General features: G+C 41.2%; 1 protein-coding gene across 4 annotated transcripts in view; it reads right to left on the reverse strand.

The window, feature by feature from the left end:
• Nucleotides 1-26302, reverse strand: part of fbxw8 (F-box and WD repeat domain containing 8) — a 168184-nt gene that overhangs the window by 113223 nt on the left and 28659 nt on the right. The window lies entirely within an intron of this gene.

Genomic DNA, 26302 nt, shown 5'->3' on the forward strand with positions numbered 1-26302 from the left:
AGATGCCTTTTATATGTTGTAACTGTAACAGCCTCCACCACTTCCTCTGGCAGCTCATTCCAAACATACACCACCCTCTGCATGAAAAAGTTGCCCCCTAACTCCCTTTTAAATCTTTCTCCTCACCTTAAACCTATGGCCTCTAGTTCTGGACTCCCCAGTCTCGGGGAAAAGACCTTGACTATTTACCCGAACCATGCCGCTCATAATTTTATAAAGCTCTAGGAGGTCATCCCTCAGCCTCCAATGCTCCTGGGAAATAGCCTCAGCCTATTTAGTAACTCCATCTAGTTCAAACCCTCCAACCCTGGCAACACCTTTGCAAATCTTTTCTGAACTCTTTCAAGTTTCACAACATCCTTCCTAGAGCAGTGAGTCCAGAACTGCACACACTAGTCCAAAAAGGGCCTAAACAATGTCCTGTACAGCCACAACATGGCTTCCTGACTCCTATACTCAATGCACTGACCAATAAAGGAAAGCATACCAAATGCCTTCTTCACTATTCTATCTACCTGCGACGTCACTTTCAAGGAATTATGAACCTGCACTCCAAGGTCTCTTTATTTAGCAACACTTCCCAGAACCTTACTATTAAGTATATAAATTTTTCCCTGATTTGCCTTTCCAAAATTCAGCACCTCAATTATCTAAATTAAACTCCATCTGCAATTCCTCAGCCCAATGGCCCATCTGATCAAGATCCTGTTGTACTCGGAGGTAACCTTCTTTCCTGTGCACGATACCTTCAATTTTGATATCATCTGTGAACTTACTAACCATCCTCCTATGTTCATATCCAAATCATTTATATAAATGACAAAAAGCAGTGCACCTAGCACTGATCCTTGTAGCATACCACCGGTCACAGTCCTGCAATTTGAAAAGCAACCCTCAACCAGCACCTTCTATCTTCTACCTTCTGCCTTCAAGCCAGTTCTGTATCCAAGTAGCTAGTTCTCACTGTAGTCCATGTGATCTAACCTTGCTAACCAGTCCACCATGACGAACCTTACCAAACACCTTACTTAAGTCCATATAGATCTCATTCACCACTCTGTCTTCATCAATCATATTTTTATTTCTTCAAAAAAAACCCCTCAATCAAGTTCATGAGACACAATTTGCCCCGCACAAAGCCATGTTGACTATCCCGAATCAGTCCTTGCCTTTTCAATTGTATGTAAATCCTGTCCCTCAGGATTCCCTCCAACAACTTGCCCACCGCCGATGTCAGGCTCACTGCTCTATAGTTCCCTGGCTTTTCCTTACCACCTTTCTTAAACAGTGGCACCACATTAGGCAACCTCTAGTTTTCCAGCACCTCATCTGTGACTATCGATGATACAAATATCTCAGTAAGAGGCCCAGCAATCACTTCCCTAGTTTCCCACAGGATTCTAAGGTACACCTGATCAGGTCCCAGAGATTTATCTACCTTTATGCATTTAAGACATCCAGCACCTCCTCCCCTGCAATATGGATATTTTCAAGAGGTCATTATTTATTTCTCCATATTCTTTATCTTCCATAGCCTTCTCCACAGTAAACACTGATGCAAAATACTCATCTAGTATCTCCTCCATCTCCTGCAGTTCCACACACAGGTGGTCTTGCTGATCTTTATTCTTTCCAGAGTTACCCTTTTCTCCTTAATGAGCCTAACATTTGTTATTGGGAAAATGTTGGACTTCAATCATTAAAGAAGAAATAGCAAGATATATAGAAATGATTAACATTAACAATGCTGGTGAATTCTGGTTTCCAAAATATAGATTGCAAGTGAATCGTCAATCAGAGAATCTCTGATAGTCGATGGGTACACCAGAGATAGGGTGAGTGTGACGTATGAGAGAGTAGATGGTGACACTTATGCTAATAGAGTGGAGAAGGGCATTGACCTTCTTCCCAAAGCATTTGGCATTTCTGCAGATGGCTGAGACTGTTTTAACCAGCAGGCAAGACAAGACCGGGCTGGCATAGTCTGGTGTTGTGGCCTCTACTGTTGCATCCTGAAGGGGTAGTCCTACCTATGCACCACACTACCCACAAAGATCTCCAGGACCCTGCTTGCAAAGCAGGATCTTGACCCCACCCCCCAGTCTGCCACGTCATGAACATGTCAGCAACTGCGCAGGACTGACAGTATTCATCCAGGTGTACGACAGACTTTTAAAAGATGCCATAGATGCAAGGGATACTGGTGAATTCTGGGATATCCCAACAGTGGTGAGTTGTTCCAGGAAAGACACATCTAGAGATGACAGATTGTGGGTTTGAGAGATGCCTTGGGGGCGTGATAGATAATTAATGTGGTGACAGTGAGGTCTGCAAATGCTGGAGATCAGAGTTGAGTGGGTTGCTGAAAAAGCACAGCAGATCAGGCAGCATCTGAGGAGCAGGAAAATCAACGTTTTGGGCCGGATCCCTTCATCAGGAATAAGGCTGGGAGCTTGGGGGTGGAGAGATAAATGAGAGGGGGTTGGGGCTGGGGAGCAGGAAGCTGAGAGTGCAATAGGTGGATGGAGGTGGGGCTAAAGGTGATAGGTCGGAGAGAAGGTTGGAGTCGATGGGTGAGAAGGAAGATTGATAGGTGGGGCAGGTCATGAAGGTGGTGCTGAGCTGGAAGGTTGGAACTGGGGCAAGGTGGGAGCAGGTTAAATGAGAAATCTGGTGAAGTCCACACTGATCCCTGAGGTTGAAGGGTCCAGAGGCAGAAGATAAGGCATTCTTCCTCCAGGTGTTGGGTGGTGAGGGAGTGGCCATGGAGGCAGCCCTGACCTGCATGGCCTTGGCAGAGTGGGAGGTGGTGTTGAAATGTTCGGCCACGGGATGGTGGGGTTGATTGGTGCGGGTGTCCTAGAGATGTTCTCTAAAGCGCTCTGCAAGAAGGCGTACAGTCTCCCCAATGTATAGGAGACCACATCTGGAGCAACGGATACAGTAAATGATATGTGTGAAGTGCAGGTGAAACGTTAATGGATGTGAAAGGCTCCTTTGGGGCCTTGGACGGAGGTAAGAGGGGAGTTGTGGGTGCAGGTTTTGCAATTCCTGCAGTGGCAGGGAAAGGTGCCAGGAGGGGAGAGTGGCTTGTTTGGGGGAGAGAACCTGACCAGGTAGTCACGGAGAGAACGGTCTTTGCAGAAAACGGATAGGGGTGGGGAGGAAAATATATCCCTGGTGGTGGATCCATTTGTAGGTGTGGAAATGTCAGTGGATGATGTGATTTTTGCGGAGGTTGGTGGGGTGGAAAGTGGGGACAATAGGGGTTCTATCCTTGTTGCTGTTGGAGGGGTGGGTTAGAGGACAGAGGTGCAGGACGTGGATGAGATGCGGTGGAGAGCAACTTCAACCGTGTGGAAAGGGAAATTTCGGCCTTTAAAGAAGGAGGCCATTTGGTGTGTTCTGTGGTGGAACTGGTCCTCCTGAGAGCAGATGCAGCAGAGACGGAGGAATTGGGAATACGCAATAGCATTTTTGCATGAGGTAGGGTGGGAGGAGGTGTAATCCAGGTAGCTGTGGGAGTCGATGTGTTTGTAAAAAAATATCAGTGTTGAGTCGGTCCTTGTGGATGGTGATGGAGGGGTCTAGGCGGGGAGGGAGGTATCAGAGATGTTCCAGGTGAATTTAAGATTAGGCTGGAACGTGTTGGTGAAGTTGATGAACTGATCGACCTCCTCATGGGAGCACAATGTGGCACCGGTGCAGTCGTCAATGTAGCGGAGGAAGATGAACTGTTTTACGTAGCCAACAAAGAGACAGGCATAGCTGGGGCCCATGGCTACCCCTATCGTTTGGAGAAAGTGGGAGGATTGGAAGGAGAAACTGTTGAGGGCGAGGACCAGTTCAGCCAAACGAATGAGTGTAGGTGGAAGGATACCGCTGGGGACGTCGGGAGAGGAAGAAACGGAGGGCTTGGAGGCCCTGGTCATGGCAGATGGAGGTGTAGAGGGACTGGATGTCCATGGTGAAGATGAGGCATTGGGGCCAGAGAAACAGACGTCTTGGAGGAGGTGGAGGGCGTGCGTGTGTCTCAAACCTATGTGGGGAGTTTGGTAAGATACGGTGAGAGAACTTGCAAGGGCTCCTGGCAAGAAGCCCTCAAAATAATTGATGCAACTTGCACTTAGCCCAAAAAAGTAAGATTCAGCCTTTTCTTTTCAACTGTAATTTACAAACTTTAACAACAACAAGTTATGATGTTGGCTGAGCAATCTGAAACAAAAACTTCAATAAGAGTAGGAATTAACCTCTGGCCGCAATGAAAGAAACAAATTTAGTTTTATTTTTAAGAAAACAAATACATATTGTCTTTTTTCCCCTTGGAAATGTCTTTCTTTTTACTGTAGCCTCAAATATGGTTTGAAGATGTTCTCTGCTGCTGGAAATCTTTATGGCATCAACAGTAGCATAGCACAAAGTCAACCAATAGGACAAAGATAATAAGGAGGGTACTATCACACCAATGTTTTTTTATTTAGCGAACTCATCCTAACAAAAGTTAAACTGCCTAATCATTACATGAAGCACAAAAGGATAAGATCATTCAAAAAGCTGGAGTATTGTACAATATCCAACTTCTAATAAATTTACAACCTGTTTGATCCATTATCTCTCTCTCTCTCTCTCTCTCTCTCTCACACACACACACAATCACGCAATGCCTTAGGTTTAATTTTAAGATTATCAGCGTGTACAAAGAAACATTTCCTGATACCAGCATGTTCCTCCCTTTATACAACTGTCTGGTCTCCATTCTGCACTTGCATAGCTTCAAGGAAGTAAATGGAAAATTTTGATCCAAAAACAAACTACTTTATTTTAAAAATGAACATTTGCTTTATTCAATGTTTTTAATTAAAAGGATTAAATGAAATCAAATTATTGAAAAAATTATTTTTTAAACTGATCAAAAATTTAAATTTACAGATTACAAAATCTAGGATTTATTAGAGATTGTTTTTGCTGAAAAACAGTATGTGACCTGGCTTGTAAGATAAACTAATCAATTTCTCAATTATCCCAAGCTGCAGACACAGTAAAAACAATAAAATGAACAACTACAGTTGATATTTACGAAAGGCTTTATAAATGGCTTTAAATGACATCGAGTTGAAGATGTAGCAAAAGAAAATATGGAATGTACAACATTGATTAAGAATGAGGTAACCACAGTGAACAGTCTCAAATGGCAGGGATCAAGGGGTTGAGGGAGTATACAGCCACGTCTACCACTTGATAAATTTTTAATGATATACACAAGATGGTCCGAACATAGGCTGGGTTAAATTGGCTTATGTCAGACTGTAAACATGAGGTTTTATTATCATGAGAAAAAAGTCACAAGACCGTACTGCCGCACAGTTCATATTTCATCAAATCGATAAATGAAATTCTGCTCTGTTCTTCTTCATTGCACTCAGTAAATTAGCAGGAGAGAAAAAAATGGAAATCTCAGGGGAGTCCAAGACCAGCAAGTTGCCCTACTGAAATTTTCTAATTTGAGGTAAATTAAATAAGAGATGGATACAATTGAATCAAATTGTTGACAGAGTCTTATGGAATTATCATAAAACTAGATTTAGTCCCATTAATGTGGCAGCTTTTAAAAGCATTTACAATGCATGTTTGTAATGAAAATGTCAGGTAGGTAAAGTGAAACAGTGATGAGCTGTTATTATTACAGGTACACCACACCCAGAGGGACTAATTCAAATGTTTATCAAAAATATTTAATCAATGAATCAAACTTCAATCACTTTTCAAAATCACATTCCACATTTTAGCTTGTAGTTAAATGTAGGACATGATATTCATTCATGTTTGGGATTTATTTTAATTTGCGAATCTTGCTCATCATTTTCCTCTTTCTGGATTTGGGAAGATGCTAGCATTGAACACAGATGACCTTCTGGTACCTTATTGAAGTTGTCATTCTGTGTGTGTGAGGAAAAATACTGAATGCTGTCAAAAGACTTGATATATTGGATGTATTTGCACTCTGTACTTATTATTTGATGTCTCTGCACATAGACTATACCAGCAGTGGTCACTGGATAGCAACCAGGAAAGGAAAACCCAGCTGAAATTTTTTTCTCCAAATTGAAAATGTTGCAACCCAACTGCTAGTCAGTCAAGATCAGCTCCACTAGCACTAGCTTGCAATTACTGCACTTGATTGTTTATGAAAACCAAATGGTTCTTATTCATGAAGCCACCTAGGGAACAATGATAATTATCTCATTTTATGACTGGAATGCTTGGGGTATGCTGCAAGCAAAGTAAGGTAATCTGTGCTGAACTTTGGTGAGCTTTCCAAAAGGGTCACATGTGGGGAACGTGGGCAAGAGAAAAGAGCTGGTCTTCCCACTCGCCTTGAGGCTTTATCTACTATTAAAGGACAGCAGACAAGAATCAATCAGCAGCTTTTCTCTAAAAGCAAACAAAGTAATTAATTGCTGATTTGCTTCCAGGCTCCCTCTGGCTATTTACAGGAATGATCTGGGTCGAAACACCAGTCGGTTTTGTAGGATGGACAAACATTTTAGCATCCCATTTAAGTTAGCTCAGCAATCAGAACTGCAAAGGTGAGAATGAATCTCTCTAATCTGCCACATTACCCTAGTAATGCTCGACTTCCATCATTGTGGGGATGTTTACCACGCCTACTCCCCCAACCCAAATGTTCACCCACCAGCAAAATTCATATATCATGAAGTATTGCAAAGGAGTGAAAACCGACCACAATCGAGCTCTGCTTCTCTCTCTTGATCTTTGCACACAAGGAATATGTACTCCCTAGAGACATCAGTTAAGAAAATCAATTACACAGTGTGTTAAATTTTAAAAAGAAAACCAACAAATTACATACATGTTCCCTTACTTAAAATTTGACAAACTCAGCTTTCAAAGCTCACATAACTGGTGATATGGAGCCATTGTATAGGCAAAGCTCCATGTGCAGCTGGAGTGTGACTGAGAAATGTTAGCAATGAATGGATTAATGTCTAATGATATACAGTTTAGTTCCATCAAAAATTCAAACTTTGCAAGTATTTAAGTCAGTAATAATAGTGACTTCCTCGATGGGCAACACTGAAGGCCACTGTTTAAAGATTTGAATCTACCACACTGTGATAACTGTACTACTCCACTACATTTGACATTATCAACTTAGATGAATGACTAAAATCCTACATGCCCAAACCTCAGCTAAGTTTTGGTTTTGGCGGTTTCTGCTTGTCAAGGAAAGACAGACATCTGTATAGGGACTGGAAATCCAGTCACACTTCCCCGTCAGCATCAAAAGCTCTCAAATCAGGTAATTATAGGTTGGAAGGTCTCTTTATTTCTGTTCACGAATACAACTTAAATCAATGCCAAAAAAGCACCCCATTGTTAGAATAGCACAACTCTCCCCCATCAGACTTCTTATGATCTGAGAGTTAATTATGTCACATTCAGATAATTCCATGCTGTGGATGACGTGGTGCTGTGACAAAACTGAGTTTAATTCATTTGAAATATAAACCGTTATTTCAACTGTCAGAACAAGATGACCATGTTGATTTCAATCTGCTCTGGATGCAAAATTGAAATTTTAGACACAAAAACTGTGTGTTAAGTTCCAATGATAGCTCAGGAAACAGTTATTGAAGCACACTGACCAAAGGTCTCCAGTAGTGAATCTTGGTTTATGTTAAGTTAATTCACATAACTGGAATGACATGTAGACATGTAGATATGGATGGCAGATTTCCTTCCTGAAATGATATTTAGTGAGTCAGATGGGTGTCTTCAAAAAAATGACATGATAACCATTAGGCCAGGACTTTATTACAAAGTTTTTTAAAAATTGAATCAAATTTCATTGTCTGTCTACAATGGGATTCAAACCCAGTCCACAAAACATTGGCTTGCTGTTCTGGATTGCTGTTCAATGATGTTAGCACTGTGCCAACACCTCCTAAAGTGTCAGTGCTGCGTGGCAAGTCAATTTTTATATGTTGGTGTGGCTTAGAGCTATGGAAAGTGTTGACAGAGATTCAAATTTCTTTCTATCACGTGGCTGACCAAGAACCTTCATATTCTTGTTGCCTCTCACTTGCGTATTTCAGAAGGATTTACATTTTAACACTCAACTGCCTTGATATGAACACACCTTCAGTGAGCATCAAGTCATGGGTTGGGACTTCAAACCAAAGTTTCTGACTCAGAGGCAAGTTTGTTACCTTCTGCTTCATAAGACCTCCATGCACTTTAAAGATACAAAAGAAGAACGCATTCTTTAAAGGAAAAAAAAGCCTCCTTATTTGTTCCTTTCCTGCAGTTGAATGTGTACACTTGCAATTTCCCAAACCAATCAACAATAATGGTACCATGGAATGGAAGCACAAGCTGCATTCATCTGACAAAACATTTTTTTTAAATTGTCATGCTTGGAGATTGGATATGCATCTTGATGCAATATCTGATAAGCATCAGACTTCCTTGCATTCCATACCCACTTTTTTTCTCTGCATCAGATACTTATGGCCCATTAAAAACAAAATGAATAATTGTCTCATATTACTTATTTGCTCAGAGGGTGCCATGTGACTAATGGAGGGCATTAATCTGGGCTAAATCTGAAGCAAGGTGTCAGACACGAAAGACCTTCTGTATTATACAATTCCAACTGACAGAACTTAGAGAGTATAATGGTGATCGTAGTATCAGAAAAGCTAGCAAATTACTGAATTAACTACACAGAAAGGGTCGTGAAGTTCATCTTCAATGAGGTACAGTAGTCAATAGGTTGAGAACAATATTATTTGCTCTTTTCTGTGAATAAATACAAGGATGCTACAATGAAATACCTACAGCAACTGAAGACATTAAAGTTTTTTTTCACATGTCATCATTAGCACAGTATTTGAAACTGCTAATTTTTCTTACAGACACTAATCTCTATAAATTCTTACTGATTTTTCAAGGTCTGTAATATCCATAACGGGTACCACAATACAATTATGTTCTGTTTCACTATTCAGTTTTGCAAAGACCCACAAGAGTATAAGTGTTCTGTCATTTTGGTCAGACAGACCGCAAGATACAACAATGCTTTGAACTCCACACTCCCAGTTCAAATATCCTTTAATTTTTCATCAAATTCCTCATTATCCAGGTTACAAAGATCATTTTGCAGTACAATGAGCAATGTTTATCACACGCTAATTTGAATAACAAAATTGAAAATAGAATGACTTTAGGCATTTTTCATTTGCATTTGATGTTCAGATATATGAGGTAGTCTCAATCTTTCACGTATAGTATTTTCTTTCACTTGCTCAATAATACCACTCTCAAGAGTTCTTAGTCATGTAGATGGTAACTTTTTTGATACATACTGCATATTATTGGCACTCATGCATGTGATATATATCAATTATTCCTAAACATTTATATTGTTGCAAAGGCACAACACTTTGTACAATTGTACAACACACTCATAACTTCTGCATTAGTATGTTCATTTACTCACAGCTAAAATCTTAAGCATCATCGGGTTTGTACAGTCCTGGAACTACTGACAATGTAGGAGGCCATTAAGTCAATGCCAGCTCTCTGTAGAGTAACTCAGTCAAATCCATTCCCATTATCCCAGTATCTAGGAAGATTATGGCAAATCCTTACTAATTTCAACTGTAGGAGCTGAAAATTCCTTCTGTACCATGGTCCTCAAGGTACACATATGTACCCTGAAGTTCTGAAATGGCACAGATACATAATCTTTGAAATCTGCGTTACTGGGAGATAGGGTGGTTAAGAAGGCTTTCATTGCTCAGATCTTTGAGTATAGGAGTTGGGACATCAGGTTCAGGATGTACAGGATGATGGTGAGGTTTCTTCTGAAGTACAGTCTGCAGTTCTGGTCGCCCTGTTATAGGAAGATATTATTAAACTGGAGAGAGTTCAGAAAAGATTTACCACAATTTTGCCAGGAATGGAGGGTTTGAGATATAGAAATAGAAATAGATTGGAAAGGCTGGGACTTTATTCACTGAAAATTAGGAGCACGAGGGGTAACCTTATTGAGGTTTATAAAATCATGATGGACATAGATAAGGTGAATGACAAGGGTCTTTTCCCTAGGGTAGGGGAGTTCAAAGCTAAAGGGCCTATTTTTAAGGTGAGAGGAAAAAGATTTAAAAAGCAAATGAGGGGCAACTTTTTCCCCCCACAGAGAATGCTTTGTGTATGGAATTAACTGTGAGAGTAAATGGTGGATGCAGCTACAGTTACAATGTTGAAAAGACATTTGGATAACTTCATGAATAGGAACGGTTTGGAGGGCCATGGGCATTGTGAAGGTAGGTGGGACTAGTTTAGACTTTCGGAACGTTGTCGGCATGAACTGGTTGGACCGAAGAGTCTGTTTCCATGCCGTTTGACTCTATAACCTTGCTAGTAACTTATTTAAACTATTAACTTTAATTAATGCCTCTAGATCGCCTCTGTTATTAATTCAGTTACTGCTATAACTACTCCAAACAGTTGCTATTTGAATGAATGTCCTAGCTAAGAAACAAGGAAAGTTACTCAGCAACCACGTAGCTGTTTCCCTACAATTTGTTTTAATGTATGATCGTCACTTACAAACCCACATGCTTCTTTGTACTTTCACTTTATAACCCGTCCTTTTATCCTTGCCCCTGGTATTATTATGATGTCATTCTGTGACCTAGTTTTTTCCTCCTGCTGGTTTCACTGTGCTTTTCCTCTCTAATCTGGCGTCCTTGTTTGCTGGTCTTGGTGTAAAATATAATTTAAGTTGCAGTGCTAAGGAAGAATAGTGGGAAATTTGCTAAAGATGTCAGCTGAGGATATCATGAAGTAATATTTGGGAAATTTCTAGCTGTTTCTGTCAGAGTTATGCTTGGTCATTCAGGAACAAAGCCAATTAATGGCTTTATATAAAAAAAAGCTCAGGAGAAGTATTTGGCCCAGGTTTTGATGCAGCAAAGCAACAGCCATTCATTTCACGGATTGTCGCTAACAATGTTTTCTTGTGCTTCTCAGCTGAGACTTGTACTAATGAAGTTTCTGATCTTCACAGCACCCTTCACTGGGAATGTGTGACACCTGTAAACAGGTTAAGAACTGTTTCTGTTGTTGCAACTTGCAGGATTTAAAATTCAAGTGTGCCGGTTTGTGGGCAAGGAATTGAAATGTGCTATTATCTCACATCAATCAAAGTGTTGCATGCAGCACATAAACTTTTTAACTGACTGTTAATCTTCATGATTACAATTGCAGCTGATTGCTAAACATAGCAATGATTGCCTGTATGTTCTGCAGGGGTGTCCAGATGCTCGTGAGGCTAGCAAGACATACTTTTTTAATCAGCTTGCTCAGACATGTAATGACATACCTCTAGAATAGGTGGGATATGAACTCAGACTTTCTAAACCAGAGACTGGGACACTATCACTGAGCCACATGACCAGTGCACTTCCTAAAACTCACATGCATCCTCTCAAGGGGGAAATACCTTCTGGCTGCAAATGTTATAAATGTATCCTTCAGAAGAAATAAAGAGTAACAATGGAGCAGTGCATCAGAGACAGGGTTCCTAGGTTCTCAGATACATCATGGGAGCCGGGGGAGTTGAAAGGACGACAGTGGTCATGTTCTTACAGGTTGTCCAGTAAATGAGAGCAGATAACTGGAGGTCAGTGGCTGCAATGCTACAAAAAGTTCAATGATTTCACAAGCAGGTTAAGTTGGTGAACGCATCCTGAAATGCCATCTCCCACCCAAAGAGACAACCTCACGGGGGATCACTTAATGCACTGTATCCTTCATCATTCACCCATTAGGAATCAAGATTCCGTTCTAACACGCATATGATGTATTTCACCTTCATACACTTAACATGGCTATAAGCCACACCTACATTCTTCCAATTATTCAGTTATATTAGTTGGCTGAACATAATCCAAAACATTCACTGACACTTTGCACTGTCTGACAGGGCAAGATGATCTAAACAGGAGGAAAATAACAGACAGCAAACAGGGATAGGCACAACTGCATTATTTGACTTCCTAGGAAGTCACTGTACAAAATAATTACCATTGCAGTGACTGATGCCATTGCGACCAGCATTGCTGCAATCATCCGGGATTAAGGTTATGTTCCTATCATGTACATTTTCTCAAATTGTACTTCATATATGTCTGCGATCTGGTATGAAGTTCAAGCTGGTGTGACCATATTCCTGCATTCTATCACTCAGATTCCTGCCTTCCCACATCACAATCTTCCCTTTCTACATGTATGCTTACGGTTACTCCAGCTCCTGCCTGATGATAACAGGCAAGAACTGTGGACATCTGAGGAAGAAGAACTGTAGTCAACTTACAGATCTTGGCAGTTGCCAGCCCAGGTACACGTACTGTTAGAAGGTACTATCGAAGCAGCAAACAATGTGTTTCAATGTGGGCTGTAGCAGGGCAGAGTTAAGGAGAGTGTATGTGTCAGTTCCCTAGAGGGAGTCTTCAAATTAATTTTGCTGCAAACAATTCAGGTAAGGACTTTAATAAAGCAGCAAATGAGAAAAGACTGCTGGGAATGAACACAATAATACTTGGTATATTTACAGATCTGCCACAAATAAGATTCAAGCCATCGAAGAGAAAGAAGGTTGGCACAGAGCTTACAGCCCATTCTTTCCAGTATGGAAACAATGACCAAGTACACAATGGCACTTGTGGACACTATTTGGAGATGCCTGTGTTGGACTGGGGTGTACAAAGTTATCACGTGATGAAGGAGCGTCGCTCCAAAAGCTAGTGTGCTTCCAATTAAACCTGTTGGACTATAACCTGGTGTTGTATGATTTTTAACTTGTGGACACAGCTGTGATGCAGAAGCTGGTCCATTAACCAAGCCTCAATCTATGCTAATATGTAACCGCAAAACCACAAGCCCTAATTTTACATAATTTCTTTGTTTGTGGGACCTTATCAGACACCTTCCAAAAGCCCATAAGACCAAATTTATTTGCTCCTCATCTACCCTGCCAGATAGACCCTCAAAAATTTTGATATGTTATTTCCATGGCATAAAAACATGCTTAATCATATTACGTTTTCTAAGTATCTTGTTACCACTTCTCAAATAGCAGATTCTGGCATTGTACTTACTACTGATGTCAGGATAACTGTTTCTTTTTTCTATCACACAGGATGGTAACTGCATTGGATGCAGCCATTTGGCCCTTTCTATAAATCATTAGTGTCACTGATGAAAGCAATTATTTATTTGGAACTTCACTTTTCATGCAGAACCACTACAAGATAAAAAGATGTTTTTATGTAGCACAATTATTGTTTTATGATGGAAGGATAGCAACATCAATGCTTTGCTGTCCTCCCTTTTTATTTTTAACATTAAGTTATCAGTTTTCATCATAGAATCCCTACAGTGTAGAAACAGGACATTTGGCCCAACCTGTACACACTGACCCACCGAAGAATATCCACTGAAGAATATCCAACCAGACCCATTCCCCCACCACTCTACATTTACACCTGACAAATGCATCTAACTGTCACAGCCCTGAATACTATGGGCAATTTAGCATGGCCAATCACCTAACTTGCACATCCTTGGATTGTGGGAGGAAACTGGAACACCCAGAGGAAACCCACACAGACACGAGGAGAATGTGCAAGCTCCACACAGACAGTCATCTGAGGGTGGAATCAAACTTGGATCTCTGGTGTTGTGAGGCAGCAGTGCTAACCACTCAGCCACCATGTCGCTGGGCTCCATTTTGCTGGGCTCCATTGTAGGATCGGGTTACCCATTTACATTATCAGCCAAAGCCCAGCAAGTCACATTTACCTCATTAAAACTACTTGCTTACTCCATTAACACTTTAAAGATCAACATTTTTACTTCCTTAAGCATGAATGTTTTACAGCGTAGTCAAAATGCAAATGTGAGCTATTCTAATCAGCAGCTTTGAGGTCTATGAGTTTTCACTAGTCCAGTGTTTCACATCTGCAAAAAATATACTGCAGCCAACTTGTAATGTAACTCCGAAAATATTCTGACCCAATTCCAAAACAAAAAAACCATGATATGTTTTGTTACTATGAAATAAATCACTTCTGCATATTGGTCAACACAATCAGCAATAGATTTTTTAAAAAGGCAATCAACAATATCATTGCACAAACAAAATAGTTTGCAACATGGATGCAGTCATTCCCTGATCAGCAAACATATACATTAATAAAAGATCAAAAGTTATACTACCTCAGATTTACAATTACAAGGCAATAATAGACACCCACAAAACTAAGAGGTCAGCTTTCAAAAATGTATGACTGAAGAATGATGCAACTGGTAGGTAAGCACAATTACTTCAACAAATATGACTGAGAGCCACCTAATGCATTCAAGAGTCTCCGTTGCACTTTTTAAGCAACACATCTGGGTTCACAAAGGAATTCATACATCATTAAATTTTTTTGAGGTATGGGTCAATATTTTGGGAAACACATATACAAAATTACAGAATGTGAGATCTTCTTTGGTAAAGAAAATCAACTTTGCTGAAACTAAGTTTAACCTTGCATTAATCAATTTATGGATAGTTGTACAGGATTAGATTGTTCTTTTGAATACAAATTAACAGAAGGCATTACTTGGATGAATTTGAAGTTACCATAATTATCACTTTGTCTTAATTAATCATAAGAATTAGTGACTTGAATATAATTGCTTAAATGTTATTCTTCTACTACTGGTAAAAATATTTTCCTTTACATTTTTGGTGAAATATGCATTGCTGTTGCTTTAAATTCTTGATTTCCTTCAATTTCTGCAGGTTTTTTTTCCCGGTATCTATATTTCCAAAAGGCACTCAACAAGGTGCTGCACAAAAGGCTGCTGCATAAGATAAAGATCCATGGCATTTTGGACAATGTATTAGCAAGGACTGAGGATTGGTTAACCAACAGGAAGCAAAGAGTGGGGATAAATGAGTGCTTTTCTGGTTGGTGATCAGTGACTAGTGGTGTGCCTCAGGGATCAGTATTGGGACCGCAATTTTTCACAACTTACATAGATGGTTTGAAGTTGGGCACCAGGTGTAAGTGTGTCAAAGTTTGCAGATGCGTGGCAGAGAAAAGCATGCAGAGGACTATGAAACTTTGCAAAGGGACATACATAGTTTAAGTAAAAGTGGGCAAAGGTCTGGCAGATGTAGGACAATGTTAATAAATGTGAAATCATCCATTTTGATAGGAATAACAGTAAAAAGGACTATTATTTGAATGGTAAAAAAACTGCAGCATGTTGCTGTGCAGAGACACCTAGGTGTCCTTGTGCATGAATTACAGAAGATTGGTCTGCAGGTGCAATAGGTAATTAAGAAGGCAAATGGAATTTTCTCCTTCATTGCTAAGAGATGTTATGGACCAGACCAGACCCCCACAAAACATTTCAAGAAAGTAGCCTACAACCTAACTTTGATAGTTGATTTATGCAAGTTTAAATTAGATATTCCAGGAGTGACACAGCTGGTCAAACTACTTGTTTTCAAACAAAACAGAATTACCAAATGAACACACAAAAAAAGAACAAAATATAGAATATCCAAAAACCCAATGGATTATCCCAATTTATGATACTGTTCCAAATATTTGCAACAATTCCCATAAATACCCCTTGGCCAAGAAAAAAGGTAAAATCAAACATAGGGTCTTACAAGGGAGAGAGAGAGAAAGATGGCAGAGGGATTCAGCATGAAACACCTTCTTCCATGTAGCTGTTTCTTGGACCAGCAGCTTCAAACTGACTGCCTGCTTTCAGTGAACAGCCAGATTGCTAATTACCAGACCAAAGAAAAGCTGAGCTAGGAGAACCAGCCACTTCCCTTTCTTTATACAAGTTTTTTTTTAAACTTGAAAATCTTTTTCCTGAGGCAGTATCTGTTAGCTATAATCAAACTGGCCCAAACACCCTTCACACTTAGACATTTTGGAATCACTGCTTTTACAACATCTCTGAGGAAAAAACCAAGGACAGTATAACTTTGTTAAAGGAGCAGTATCATCACACCTCTCCATTTTGAAAAAAATGAACCATTAGTGTCCAAAGTTGGCTTCAATTTAAAACCAACACACACATTCTTTATAGAACATAACAACGTAGTATCTGCCCTTCAGCCCTTGATGTTGCACCAATCTCTGGAACCAATGTGAAGTCTATGTATCCTATACTATTCCATTTTCATCCATGTTTAACTAATGACCATTTACATGCTCTTAAAGTTGGTGAGTCTACTACTGTTGCAGGCTGTGCGTTCCATGCCCCTACTACTCTCTGAGTAAAGAAACTACCTTTAGGCATCAGTCCTATATCTATCACCCTTCAATTTAAAGCTATGTCCCCTCGTGCTAACCATCACCATCCGATGAAAAAGGTTCGCACTGTCCATTCTATCTAATCATACTCAATAACTAATATTGACAATGAATATGCAAACATGCGCTACTACATTTTGTTTCTGTCTGTTTTACTCCTGCCACCAAATACCTCAGTTTCTCATTCAAGTCTCGACAATGCGTCAGCAATCACATTTTCTCGTCCTGCCACATGAACAATTTTCAAATTGATTGGCTGTACCAACAAGCTCCATCTAAACAATCTGGCGTTTTGTCCTTAAATTTCTCCACAAACTTCAATAGATTATGGTCAGGGTATATGATTATCTCAGATGCATTACTTATAACATTAAACATTGAAATGTTGTAACATCAATACAAAGGTCAAAGTCTCATTCTCAACTGTCGAATATTTCTACTGCATGTTCAATTTCCCGGAGAAACACCCAATAGGTCTTTCTATCTTCTTGTCATCTTCCTGTAAGAGCACAGCACTAACACTCACATTACTTGCATCCAAAGCCACTTTGAATAACACTGGGACAGTGGTTAACACAGCTTTCAGGCTGTCAACTGGCTTCTGACAGTCCCCTGTCCAGTGAAACTTTTTGCCTTCTTTTAGCGATTCAGGGAGTGGAGCAGCCACACTGTTAAAACTTGGGACGAATTTTCAATAAAACCCACTCAATCCCAGGAATCATGGTATTGCTCTTTTTGTTGATGGTATGAAAAACTCACCAATTACCTTTGTTTTTGCAATCCATAGGGCCATTTGTCCATGTCCAATAACATGGCCCAGGAAGGTGATTTGGACTTTGGCAAATTCACTTTTAGCCAGTTTTATCACCAAGCCTGCCTTCCGAAGTCAATCAAACAAGTCTGATAAATGTTGCAAATGTTCCATATGTGACTCAAAATCACCAGGTCATCAATATATACGACACAATTGGGTAATCCAATTGGTTATTGGTTAGTTTCTGAAATGTGGCTGCCGCACTTTTCATACCAAATGGCATGACTTTAAACTAATACAGTCCATTCCGTGTTACAAAAGCTGAAATTGTCTTCGCTCTTTCGGTGGGCGGCACGGTGGCTAGCACTGCTGCCTCACAGCGCCAGAGACCCGGGTTCAATTCCCGCCTCAGGCGACTGACTGTGTGGAGTTTGCACGTTCTCCCCGTGTCCGCGTGGGTTTCCTCCCACAGTCCAAAGATGTGCAGGTAAGGTGAATTGGCCATGCTAAATTGTCCATAGTGTTAGGTAAGGGGTATGGGTGGGTTGCGCTTTGGCGGGTCGGTGTGGACTTGTTGGGCCAAAGGGCCTGTTTCCACACTGTAATGTAATCTAAACAAAGGTATCTGCCGGTATCCTCTGAGCTAGCCCAACTTAGAAACAGAAGTTGTTTGTCCCACCTTTACAACACCACCTTCCGATCGGATATGCACCAGTCTTTGTAACTGCATTGACTTTGCAATGTTCCATACTGTTGGGTACCATCTGCTTTTGGCACCATTGCTACGAGTGAGCTCCAGTCACTGTAACTGATTTGATTATGTCATCTTGGAGCAAGCATTCAACCTCCTTTTGAACCTGTGCCAAGTTTAGAGGGTTATGCCAATAAGGATGTTGCTTAACTGGAACAGTATCTCCTCTATCGCCAGCATGCATAATTAGGTTAGTACATCCCAGCTTATTTCCATATAGGGGGGTTTAAACTAACTCTGCAGGGGCATGGGAACCCAGACTGTAGCTTTAGGGTGCAGGACCTGGAGTGTAGGGAGGTTAGGAATATGGCATCAATCTTAAAGGAGGATGCCTGTAAACAGAAGAGTGGCTTGAAGTGTGTATACTTTAATGCCAGAAGTATACGAAATAAGGTAGGTGAACTCGCAGCGTGGGTTGGTACCTGGGACTTCGATGTTGTGGCTATTACGGAGACATGGCTAGATCAGGGACAGGATTGGCTGTTGCAGGTTCCAGGGTTTAAATGTTTTAGTAGGGTCAGAGGTGGGGGCAAAAGAGGGGGGGGTGTGGCTTTGCTTGTCAAAGATAGTATTACAGCGGTGGAAAGGAAGATGGACGAAGATTTGCCATCTGAGGTAGTTTGGGTTGAGGTTAGGAATAGGAGAGGTGAGGTCACCCTGTTAGGAGTCTTTTACGGGCCTCCTAATAGTCCTAGAATCGTTGAAGAAAGGATTGCGAAGATGATTCAGGAGAAGAGTGACAGTAATTAGGGTGATTGTTATGGGAGACTTTAACTTTCCTGATATTGATTGGGAAAGCTATAGCTCAAGTTCGTTAGATGGGTCAGTGTTTGTGCAATGTGTGCAGGAGAGTTTCCTGACACAATATGTAGATAAGCCAACAAGAGGTGAGGCCATACTGGATTTGGTTCTGGGTAACGAACCAGGCCAGGTATTAGAACTAGAGGTAGGTGAGCACTTTGGGGACAGTGACCACAATTCGGTGATTTTTAGTCTAGTGATGGAGAGGGATAAGTGTGTACTACAGGGCAAGAGTTATAGCTGGGGGCAGGGAAATTATGATGCGTTGAGGCATGACTTAGGATGTGTGGATTGGAAAAGTAGATTCCAAGGCAAGAGCGTAATTGATATGTGGAACTTGTTCAAGGAGCAACTATTGAGTGTCCTTGATAAGTACGTACCTATCAGGCAGGGAGGAAAGGGTCGTGTGAGGGAGCCGTGGTTTAATAAGGAGTTGGAATCCCTTGTTAAATGGAAGAGGGCGGCCTTTGTAAAGATGAGGCGTGAAGGTTCAATAGGGGCAATTGAGAGTTATAAGGTAGCCCGGAAGGACCTGAAGAGAGAGCTAAGAGCAGCAAGGAGGGGACATGAAAGGTCCTTAGTTGGTAGAATTAGGGAAAACCCTAAGGCTTTCTATAGGTATGTTAGGAATAAAAGAATGACTAGGGAAGGAATAGGTCCAATCAAGGATAGTAATGGGAAGTTGCGTGTGGAGGCTGAAGAGATTGGGGAGGCGCTGAATGAATACTTTTCGTCAGTATTCACTCAGGAACAGGACATTGTTGTCGATATGAATACTGAGGCACGAATAAGTAGAATGGATGGCTTTGAGATATGTAGAGAAGAGGTGTTGGAAATTCTGGCAAGGGTGAAAATAGATAAGTCCCCTGGGCCTGATGGCATTTATCCTAGGATTCTCTGGGAAGCAAGGGAGGAGATTGCAGAGCCATTGGCCTTGATTTTTGTGTCCTCTTTGTCGACAGGAGTAGTGCCAGAGGACTGGAGGCTAGCAAACGTGGTTCCCTTGTTCAAGAAGGGGAGTAGGGATCATCCTAGTAACTATAGGCCAGTGAGTCTCACTTCTGTTGTGGGCAAAGTCTTAGAGAGAATTGTAAGGGATAGGATTTGTGCACATCTGGATAAGAATGATGTGATCAAGGATAGTCAGCATGGTTTTGTGAAGGGCAGGTCGTGCCTCACAAACCTTATTGAATTCTTTGAGAAGGTGACTAAGGAGGTAGATGAGGGGAAAGCGGTAGATGTGGTATATATGGATTTTAGTAAGGCGTTTGATAAGGTCCCCCATGGTAGGCTACTGCAGAAAATACAGAGATATGGCATTGAGGGTGAGTTGGAGGTTTGGATTAGGAATTGGCTCTCTGGAAGAAGACAGAGGGTAGTAGTTGATGGCAAAGGTTCATCTTGGAGTGCCGTCACTAGCGGTGTTCCGCAAGGATCTGTTTTGGGACCATTGCTGTTTGTCATTTTTATAAATGACCTGGAGGAAGGGTTAGAAGGTTGGGTGAGCAAGTTTGCGGATGATACGAAAGTCGGAGGAGTTGTAGACAGTGAGGAAGGATATGGCAGGTTACAGCGGGATATAGAGAAGCTGCAGAGCTGGGCAGAAAGGTGGCAAATGGAGTTCAATGTAGCTAAGTGTGAAGTGATTCACTTTGGTAAGAGTAATAAAAAGATGGATTACTGGGCTAATGGTAGACTACTTGGTAGTGTGGAAGAGCAGAGGGATCTTGGTGTCCATGTACACAGATCTCTGAAAGTTGCCACCCAGGTAAATAGTGCAGTGAAGAAGGCATATGGCGTACTGGCTTTTATTGGTAGAGGAATTGAGTTCCGGAGTCCTGAGGTCATGCTGCAGTTGTATAAGACTCTGGTGCGGCCGCATCTGGAATATTGTGTGCAGTTTTGGTCGCCATACTATGGGAAGGATGTGGAGGCACTGGAACGGGTGCAGAGGAAGTTTACCAGGATGTTGCCTGGTATGGTAGGAAAATCCTATGAGGAAAGGCTGAGGCACTTGGGGTTGTTTTCACTGGAGAAAAGAAGGTTTAGGGGTGATTTGATAGAGGTGTACAAGATGATTAGGGGGTTAGATCGGGTTGACAGTGAGAACCTTTTTCCACGTATGGAGTCAGCTATTACAAGGGGGCATAGCTTTAAATTAAGGGGGGGTAGATATAGGACTGATGTTAGGGGTAGGTTCTTCACTCAGCGAGTCGTAAGTTCATGGAATGCCCTGCCAGTAGCAGTAGTGGACTCTCCCTCTTTATGGGTATTTAAGCGGGCATTGGATAGGTATATGGAGGATAGTGGGTTAGTGTAGGTTAGGTGGGCTTTGATCGGCGCAACATCGAGGGCTGAAGGGCCTGTACTGCGCTGTATTCTTCTATGTTCTATGTTCTATCTCTCATACGATAGTAATAATTCTTCCAGGACAATTTGATTTTCCTCTGGAAGGTACCTCAATAATTTATCCCAATTTTTGACAACTTCCTCATTTCTCAAATTAAATTGGACAATGTTCAATTCAGAATCCTCTGAACTTGGTTCTTCCCCTTGTGTTGCAACCAATAACACGGTCTCCTTTGGCTTTCCTTCCCTGTGAAAACACCTTTTGACCATATTCACATGACACACTCAGATTTCTTTCTGTCTGGAGTCCTTATCAAATAATTCACCTCACTCAATTTCCTTTCAACTTGATGAGGTCCACGACACCTTGCTTTTAAAAGGTTCACCTGTCGCTGAAGTAACACCAATACCTTATCCCCAATAGCAAAATTGTGAGTTTTTGATTTTTTTTGTCTGCTTCCTGTTTCATTGTATTGCTGTGATACTTTTATCCAGCCAACTCCCCCGCTCTATCTAATTGTTCCCAAAAATTTGACATATAGTCCAAATACGTGGTCTCTGAATTTTGACTTCTCAATTACTCCTTAATCAATTTTAACGGTCCTTTCACTTCATGCCCAAAAACTAATTCAAATGCATTGAATTTGAACAATTCACTTGGTGCATCTCTGATCACAAAAAGTACAAATGAATTACCTTATCCTAATCATCTGGATAGTCTTGATTATAAGCCCTCAATATGGTCTTTAATGTCTGATGCCACCATTCTAGTGCTCTCTGTGATACTGGATGGTATGCAATAGATTTGAATTGTTTTATTCCTAAGTGTCCATAGCTTCCTTGAATCATTTTGATGTAAAGTTTGACCCTTAATCTGATTGTATCTTTGTGGGTAGTCTGTATCTAGTGATAAATTTGAGTAATTCCCCTACAATCCTTTTAGCTGTGATACTGCATAATGGAACTGCCTCGGAAAATCTAGCAGACACATCCATTATTGTTAACAAATACTGATTCCCACTTTTTGTTTTAGGTAGGAGTCCTACGCAATCAGTTAAGACTCTTGCAAAAGGTTTCTCAAATGCAGGAATAAGTATTAAGTTGCAAGTTTTATTACTGCCTGTGGTTTTCCAAATACCTGACATGTATGACATGTCTATCAAAATCCAACTACATCCTTATGCAGTCCAGGCCAATAAAATGTTTTTGTATTTTAGCTGGAGTTTTTCTCACACCTAAATGATTCTCTAATGGTAGTTCATGCGCCATCTGCAACACCTCCTTTCTAGAACCCACAACTTGATGAACATCTGCCCATTTCTCATCTGCCTGAATATGTGATGGTCTCCATTTCCACATTAAGACATCATTTTTAAGATTGTATCCTTGAATGTTATTTTCTGATTTTTTTTTCTGTGTATGGTTTTGATAAATTGCTTTAAATTTTCATCTTTCTGCTGCAACTCAGTTAATTTATCTGAGCTAAAGATGTTTTCTGTGTCATCTATCTGCTCCTATTTGTATCAACCATTTGATCAAACAGGGTCTCTGCTAAGTCCACTTCAACTTTCTTATCTGTACTCTTTGATCTCTCCCATTTCAACTGGTGACTTCCTGACCTTGCTACCACACAGTCTGGAAAAATCCCAGCATATGTGTCCTGCAATAGTTTAGTTGTCTGAATTTCCACTGGCTTTTCCACCACAGTAGGCAGCACTCCTACCTGTGAACCAGCTATATCGTTAGCAAGGACAAACTATTCCTGGAGCTAAGAGTTTGTCCAGTACTCCTACCACGATTTCTCCACTCTTCTTTGGACACTCTAACCTCACGCTACATAATCGAGCACTTCTTGTCTCACCGTGAATTCCCGTTACTAGCATTTTTTCTGGCAACAGTCTTTCAGAAGCACATATCTCAACTTTCAATATTACAGATTGAGGTGATCTTGTATCTCTTAATATTGTAACCTCTTTACCTGTGCCTGACCTATGCGAGTAAGCTTTACCTATGCAGTTATATTGTTTAAGATGATCTGGCAAGTTTTCTTTAATCAACCTCTGACCAGGTTGTATACTGTCGTGCAGCTTTTTAGCCTCCACTGTGCTTTCCATTACCATTCCAACAAGAGTCACTGGCTTATCCTGTTTTCTTACATCTAGCTTCACAGTGCTTCTCCTAACCCACCAACACTGTGATTTCATGTGGCCTACTTTAGTGCAGTGCAAACACTGGAGCTTTTTTAACTTCTCTTTCCGCTTCAAGGATTTTCTTTGTACCCTGTGGTAAGTTACCCTTATGATCTTCACCGAGGTCAAATTTCCCTTTGTACATGAGGATTTCTCTTTTCCCTAATTTCTATCCCTCACAGATTGAAACTGATTTTGAGAGCAAAACTTTGACTTATGGAGCAACTGAATCATCAGTCATTTCATTTGCTAACCTTGCCGTTTTAACTCTCTGCCCTTCTACCTTCGTTCTCAGTACTTCAGGAAGTGAATTTTTGAACCCCTTCAAAATAATTGTCTCTCCAAGAGTGTCATGATCAGCCATAATCATATTGAATGGTGACGCAGGCTCGAAGGGAAAAATGGCCTACTCCTGCACCTATTGACTATTGTCACAGGTTTGCTCTATTTTTAATGCCTTTATCCAACTATGAAAATTATTTTGTTTGATCCTTTCATACTCAATGTAGGTTTGACCAGGGTCCCTTCTTAGATTCCTGAAATGTTGTCCGTAGGCTTCTCGTACACACTCATATGCCCCAGATACCTCCTTTGATCATGAGGCAAATACCCCACTAGCTCGACGCAGAAGTTTTGTTTGGATCAACAAAACCCACATGGTCACTGGCCATTGCATTTGTTTAGCCATCTTTTCAAACGAGGTGGAAAAAGACTTCTACATCCTTCTCATCAAATGTAGGTGAGCTTGCAGCATGGGTGGGTACCTGGGCTTCGACGTTGTGGCCATTTCAGAGACATGGACAGAACAGGGTCAGGAATGGATGTTCCAGGTTCCAGGGTTTATATCTTTCATTAAGAACAAAGAAGGCGGTAAAAGAAGGGGAGGTGTGGCCTTGTTAGTCAAGGATAATAGTATAATTGTTGCTCAAAGAACTTTTGACGAGGACTTGTCTATGGAGGTAGTGTGGGCTGAGGTTAGAAACAGGAGAGGAGAGGTCACACTGCTGGGAGTTTTTTTTAAATAGGTCTCCACAGAGTTCCAGGGATGTGGAGGAGAGTGTCGGCAAAACAATTCTGGGTAGGAGTGAAAGGAACAAGTTGTCATTATGGAAGACTTTAACTTCCTCAACATTGACTGGAAATGCTATAACTCTAGTACGTCAGATGGATTGGTCTTTGTCCAATGTGTGCAGAAGGGTTTCCTGACACAGTATGTTGAAAGACCGACAAGAGAGGAGGCCACACTGGATCTGGTGCTTGGTAATGAACCAGGCCAGATGTTTGATTTAGTGGTAGGTGAGCACTTTGCAGAAAGTGACCATAATTTGGTTAGGTTTAGATTAGTGATGGAAGGGGAAGGGCAATTATAATGCAATTAGGCAAGACTTAGGATGCACAGAATGGGGTAGCAAAATGCAGGGGATGGGGACAATCGAAATATGGAGCTAGTTTAAGGAACAGATATTGAGTGTCCTTGATAGGTATGTCCCGATCAGGCAGGTAGGAAGTGATAAGTAAGGGAACTACAGAAATTGCATTTCTTGTTAAGTGGAAGAAGGAGGCTTATGTGACAATAAGACAAGATGGTTCAGATGAGGCGATGGAGAGTTACAAATTAGCTAGGAAGGATTTAAAGAGAGGGAGTTAAGAAGAGCCAAGAGGGATCAGCAGTCTTTCGCAGGTAGAATAAAGGAGAACCCTAAAGCATTCGATAGGTACGTGAGGAATAAAGGGATAACTAGGGTAGGAATAGGGCCAAAGACAAAGGTGCGAAGTTGTGTGTGGACTTTGTGGAGATCAGAGAGGTGCTAAACGAATGTTTCTCATCGGTTTTCACTCATGAAAAGGAGAATATTGTAGAGTAGAAGTATGAGATACGAGATTTTAGACTAGAAAGGATCGAGGTTAGTAAGGAAGAGGGGTTATCAATTCTAGAAGAAGAGAAAGTAGACAAGTGCCGTGGGCCGAATAGAATTTATCCGAGGTTTCTCTGGGAAGCTAGGGAGGAGGCGTTGGAGTCTTTGGCTTTGATCTTTGAGTTGTTATTGCCTACAGGTTTAGTACCAGAGGACTGGAGAATTGCAAATTTTGAGCCCTTGTTCAAGAAGGGCAGTAGAGATGATCCAGGTAATGATAGACCAGTGAGCCCTACGTCTGTTGTAGGAAAAGTGTTGCAAAGGATTATGAGAGATAGGATTTATAATCATCTAGCAAGCAACAATTTGATTGCAGATAGTCAACACTGTTTCTTCAAGAGCAGACCATGTCTTTTTTTTAAAATTAGATTACTTACAGTGTGGAAACAGGCCCTTCGGCCCAACAGTCCACACCACCCCGCCGAAGCGCAACCCACCCATACCCCTACATTTACCCCTTACCTAACACTATGGGCACTTTAGCATGGCCAATTCACCTGACCTGCACATCTTTGGATTGTGGGAGGAAACCAGAGCACCCGGAGGAAACCCACACAGACACGGGGAGAATGTGCAAACTCCACACAGTCAGTCGCCTGAGGCGGGAATTGAACCCGGGTCTCTGGTGCTGTGAGGCAGCAGTGCTAACCACTGTGCCACCGTGCCGCCCACGTCTTACAACCTGAGTTTTTTTGAGATGATGACCAAGCATGTGGATGAGGGTAGGGCAATTGACGTGGTGTACATGGACTTCAGTAAGACCTTTGATAAAGTTCCACATGGTAGGCTGTTGAAGAAAATGCAGAGGCATGGGATTGAGGGTGATTAGAAACTGGCTTTCTGTAAGAAGGCAGCGAGTGGTGGTTGATAGAAAATATTCAGCATGGAGTCCGGTTACTAGTGGTGTGCCACAAGGATTGGTTTTGGGACCACTGCTGTTGCCATTTTTATAAATGGCTTAGACGCAGGCATAGGTGGATGGGTTAGTAAGTTTGCAGGCGACACTAAAGTCGGTGGAGTAGTGGACAGTGTCAAAGAATGTTGCAGGGGAACTTGGATAAACTGCAGAATTGGGCTGAGAGGTGGCAAATGGAATTCATTGCAAATAAATATGACGT

Source organism: Chiloscyllium punctatum, chromosome 17, assembly GCF_047496795.1.
Source record: "Chiloscyllium punctatum isolate Juve2018m chromosome 17, sChiPun1.3, whole genome shotgun sequence".
Lineage (NCBI taxonomy): Eukaryota > Metazoa > Chordata > Chondrichthyes > Orectolobiformes > Hemiscylliidae > Chiloscyllium > Chiloscyllium punctatum.